This window comes from Sebastes umbrosus, chromosome 18 (genome assembly GCF_015220745.1).
Source record: "Sebastes umbrosus isolate fSebUmb1 chromosome 18, fSebUmb1.pri, whole genome shotgun sequence".
In the NCBI taxonomy this organism is placed as follows: domain Eukaryota; kingdom Metazoa; phylum Chordata; class Actinopteri; order Perciformes; family Sebastidae; genus Sebastes; species Sebastes umbrosus.
The window spans coordinates 22,042,239-22,048,306 of NC_051286.1; positions in this window are offsets into that span (position 1 = coordinate 22,042,239).

The window sequence follows — 6,068 nt, forward strand, 5'->3', positions numbered from 1 at the left end:
GTTGTGTCTTCATATTGACAGAATAAGAAACCAACAAGATATTTTTTGGTATTTTTATTTACTTATAACATCATAAACTCTCTGTCCACACTGAATCCGTTAAATATGAACTTTCTGTTACGCCATGTGTTTCTTATACAGAAAGCACAGGTTTTATACTGTGATATTTACTGAAAATGACAAACAACACAGCCAACAGTAGCCTATAGGTAAACTTTCAGGCGATCTCCTGGTGATGTCCATCGTACACCTATTGTGTCCTATCGGACACCTATTGTGTCCGATAGGACACAATAGGTGTACGATAGTACAATAGGAAGTTCAACATACTTTTGTGCGAATAAACAGTAGTATGTATCTTTTCGGTCACACTGAGAAGTAATTTACGTCATTACTTCCCCCTTGCCGGTTGGAGATGCATAACCATGGTAACCTGTGCCAACCTCATGTGTTAAAATCAACGGTTTGTGTGATGCAAAGTCTGAATTCATTTATAATATTTATAAACCGAGCAAAGTGAAATCTTATATTTACAGTTAAATTGCAGTGTTATTGATGTTACAGAGCTGTCTGTCGACGTCTGTTATGAACGTTGTCTTCACTACCACATTGCATTGTGGGATATTTATGCCGCCGTAATGTTCAGCGTTGCATACTGTAATATTTTACCGGAAATAGTATGCAATTCGCATACTATTGGTTTTATGCTAAGGTTTCGGACTTACTAAAATATCTCACATACTGTTTAGCGTACTAAATAGTATGTTAGTATGGAACTTTGGACGCAACCACAAACTGTGATGTCACTGATGAGGTCACAGTTTATGTGACATGATTATTTATGATCTCACAGATGAAACCACTGATGATGTCACAGGAATGTTAGTTTAGTCTGAATGACAGAGATCATTGACTTCATCAGGGGAACTGTGATTACTACTATGTTAATGTTAATTTGAAAAACCTAAATAATGTAAAATGTATTTAACTGTTCTATGCATTAAAAGGTCCCATATTATAAAAAGTGAGATGTTCAGGTATTTTTTATTATAAAGCAGGTTTAAGTGCTATATAAATAATATGAAAGTAGTGAAATGCTCAATCCACAGAGAAATACACACAGCCCGTATTCACAAACTGTGCCTTAAACGAGCCGTCACGATTACTGTACATTTGTGATGTCCCAAATCTACGATATATACTGTACTTATAACTGATAGGCCTAGCATTTTTCCAAAACAGAGTTAAGTGTACATACATAAGAAAAATAGAAACAAATAAAATGTGTGGCTAACCCAATAAGTTTGAGTTATTTTATAGCGTATTACTTTGACCCAGTGGTCGTGGATAAGATGGGTGTACTACTAGGTAGAGATGGGTATGTTACAGGGGAGGAAGTGAGTATAATAATCTCCAATATATTCCAATGGACACTCCGTATCCTATACCTACGTATACTCTCCACTACACCACTGCTGTGACCTGTAGACACTGTTGTGTGTATTGTTTAAAAGTGAAACAGGCAGCAAGTTAGCTATAGCAGGTTTAGCCTCAATCAGATAGGCTGAAATGCAAGGCTTCCTGTATTATACAGCCAGCAGAAATTAGCAGGTAGCTAGACTATCTACAGGCAGCAAATGCAGTTAACGGTGCAATAACCTTATATGTAAGCAAAGAGTTGTACTCAAACAGCAAACTACGCTTTTTGCTTTCTATGTTTAATGTTCATTTTTTTTGTAAGGAGAATGATATTTGTAGGCCTACTGTGAAGTCTTATGGGACGGTTTTAGCCAGTCTATAGGTTAGACCAGGGGTCAGCAACCTGCGGCTCCGGAGTCACATATGGCTTTTTAGCTCCTATCCAGTGGCTCCCTGTGGATTTTTAAAAATGGTGTTCTTTGTTTACATTCTCATTTTTATTTATCATTGTTGTAGGTCTATAGTACGACGGCACGACGGAGTATTAGGGCCATGTTGAGGAAAAAAAATAAATCTGAGATTATGAGAATAAAGTCATAATATTATTAAGTAGTAATTTAACGTGTTATTTTCTTTTTGTCTCGTAAAGTTATGACTTTATTCTCGTTATACTACGACTTTATTTTCGTTATATTACGCCTTTTTTCTCGTAAAGTAATGACTTTATTCTCGTTATATTACGATATATATATATATATATTGCCTTCAATGTGACCCTAATACTAATACCCTAATTGTACATTTGTACTTTGGCCCTCACTGCATTAGACTTACAGTAGACTATTAGCTGTGTATAAGCTGTATAATGTTTTGCGGCTCCAGAAAGATTTTTTGTTGTTGTTTGTTTTGCCTAAAATGGCTCTTTTTATAGTAAAGGTTGCTGACCCCTGTTCTAGAGGGATAGCAGAGCTGATGCATGTTAACACCAAACAGATGATATGAACAGTGTCCCACTGCGGTCCTACATTTGTTTTGCATGGGTAAAGTTCATTATGAGTCTGTAACATGTAGTCTAATTATCCTTACTGGATGTTATTTGTATAAAAGTAAAGCATTTATGGAGGTCAATACGCGAAGGAGAAGAAAGCACAACCCGTGTTAGGCAGCTGTGCATCATCATTCAGGAAAAAGCAAGGCCTCTTTAAAAAAGAGTTAGCATGAAATATCGTCATTAAAGCTTCATTCCCTGTGTACCAGGAGGATGTTGGCAGAGCTGTCTCATCTTCGTGCATATTTACAAAGCCTTGGCAAGCATCCCACTCATTTTTTGTGGCTAACTGGCGAAGATGTTGAGTTGCCCTGAGCAACTGTGAGAAGCTATATAGAGAATGGGCTGGCAGACTTGGGAAGAAACGCTCGTTAGGCCGAACTATGTTGTCATGGTTAATTAAATACCCACTCCATATTTGAAGTTTGTTTTTCTTCCGCTGCTCCCTGTCTGACCCTCTCCATCATGAGGACGCCGTGGGAATGAGCGGTGGACACGCGGGGTCATTGCTGCCTTTCTCTTCGGTTTGACTGATGTATGTGATTAACTGGCATTACCTTCAGACTTTTTCGGCGAAGGGGCGGGGGTCGAAAACAATGCTCCGGCTTTCATCTCCGATCCGAATATCGTGATTGAAAGCTGAAAAGGCTCCCGCTTTGAACAAGCACACCGATGTAGAAACCAAAGAAGGCTTCCACACCTCCAAACCACCCAATGATTTTCAGGATATTAACAGCTTGGCAAACACTGTCTTATTCAATTGTTTCAGAGCTGGTGTGAAGCGGAGGAAAAGAAAAGAAAAACAGAGGCATCACATTTGAATGGCCGAGGAGGACGCAGTCACCTCGCGTCCAACCTGCTTGAAGAAAGGACTTCATTGAGTATTTTGTTTTCATCTAAGGCGGAATCACTTGGCGAAAGGTGTGTGTGAAAGAAAGAGGGAGAATACCTATATATATATATATATATATATATGTGTGTGTGCATACTTGTTACAAGGCACTCTCATTTACATATAGAGCACTGGGCCCTCAGGAGGTAAGTGGACTTTAACAGTGAGATAGCTCTGCTATTTATTGCTTTTCATGCTGCAGTGAATACCTGAGAGCCGCAACTTCTCAAACGTGGCAGTGAAATCCATATACAAATGACCAACAGCCATCACTGTTCTTCAGTAAGTGCTTCTGCACTCAGAAAAAAGAAAGCCAGGAGGCTGTAAGACACACAATCCACCAATATCTATAAGCTCTTTCTCTGTTAGGATGCGAGCAATGGGATGCATAACACGACGTGGAGACATGCCGAAATGACGAGCGGGCGAAGTTTGCCCTCCAAAACTTTCTCTCAAAGTTCATGAAAACTTCCAAATTTGACAATCTATTTGATTTGATTTTTAAACCGCCCAAACTATTGATAGAGCCGCCCACCCGCTCACAATGTCAAATTGTCAGCCTGTCAACAAAAAAAAAGTCAGTTTACATTTTCAGGGGATGATGATACAATCCATCAATGTCAGGCTTAATCTGAATTGGAAATTATATTACAAACCCCAGAAATAAACTTGTGTTTTTGTCCAGTCCAGTCAGCAGCATGGAAGATTTATTGCCGTGGCATTATTCTAAACATAATCTTAGTTCTGCTGTGCGATTTAGCAGTGATTTATAGTCACTCAGTTTACTTGTAAACCACGGCAGGGACTGGCAGAGAAGGACAGCCTAATATGCTAACAGCCACTGTTCTGCTGATATGAAAATACAGCTGGGCGGGGAAGCTTTGAGCTATGCAAATGTGGCGTCTCGCTGTGCAGCTGCAGACCTGTCATCGGTGCTGAGTTTGGCAGCGCTGATGATTACATGGAAACATTTACATCATCCCATAGAAAACCATGATGCCATCGGCTCAATCACCGCTGCCGTGTCATCATTATTCACATTATCATCAGTATTTTTTAAAATCCTTTCATTCTTATCAACATCATCATAATTATGACGTATTTTTCCATATGAAAAAAGTAGCAACACATTTCATCTTCCCTGCACATTTACACTCTCTGGCCCCTGTTTTCAGCTGGCATTAACATGCGTCTTGGGTGATCTGATCACAAGTAGACAGCTCTAAGCACGTCAGTTGGCACCTGGCATTAGAATGCATCTCCAAGCACATTATGAGTGACCACTTGTGATCAGATTTTCAACTCCCTGCTTTATATTGGCAAAGACCTGTCAGCGTTTTTGTTTTTAACCAGAGGAAGGCAGCAATGCATTTCCCTTGCTTGGTTTGCCAATATTAAAGAAGAAAAAGAAATCAAAGCAACAAAGACTGAGTCTATTCCTTGGAGTGTTCCAGGCAAACCAAATCGCCAAAGATGTTTGACACACTCGTAATATATATATATTTTCGGTAACACTTAATTTTACAGGTCCGCAAATTTCATTGTAAATAGGTGATAATTAGCAAGTAACCTATTTGATTTGGTAATTCTGTCAAATTACCCCAATATTTACCTGTCATTTAAAAAAAAAAAAAATACTTTATTATAAACATTATTTAATAATTAAATGCTAAAATAGCATATAATGGTTAAAATAGGTCCGTTAGACTTGATAAGCGGCTGTGTGCTGATCTTCATCGTAGGTGGAAAACCAAAACTAATACAGTAGAAGACACTTCTGATCAGGAACAAATTCACCATTGTGTGACTTATTGTCTACACAAATGTAACCTGGTAGCTAATGTCATGATTCAGGGAGTTTTTTTTGAAGAAATTTCAAAGAAGTTATTTGCTAATTATCATTTATTTATCAGCAGACATGGAAATAAAGCATTTCAATTATCTTGCATTCTTTTCCTTTTTTTATATAATAGAAGTGCTAGGAGCTTTAATGTAACATGTGATTTTTAGGTTGTTGCGGGCTCAGTTAGCTAGGGCGAAGCTAGAGTGAAGGTATCATATGAAACTAGAAAACCTAAGGAATCCATTGGTACCAACCATGTCATACTAGAATGAGAATGAGGCTAAGTAACGCTCCAAACTTGCGCTTAATTTTGACGAGAAAAAAACTGGCATGGCCATTTTCAAAGGGGTCCCTTGACCTCTGACCTCCAGATATGTGAATGAAAATGGGTTCTATGGGTACCCACGAGTCTCCCCTTTACAGACATGCCCACTTTATGATAATCACATGCAGTTTGGGGCAAGTCCTAGTCAAGTCAGCACACTGACAACTGTTGTTGCCTGTTGGGCTGCAGTTTGCCATGTTATGATTTGAGCATATTTTTTTATGCTAAATGCAGTACCAGTGAGGGTTTCTGGACAATGTTTGTAATTGTTTTGTGTTGTTAATTGATTTCCAGTAATAAATATATACATACATACATACATTTGCATAAAGCAGCATATTTTCCTACTCCCATGTTGATAAGAGGATTAAATACATCTCCCTTTAAGGTACATTTTGAAAAGATGAAGATGAAGATTAAGTATTTGAATTGATAGACAGCCCTAGTTTCTAGATTTGGAGTTCATTTTTTGTGATTTATCCTGCAAGGCCTCCGTATATTTCTCCTCAGGTATGTTTACTCTGAGAGTTTGTACACTATA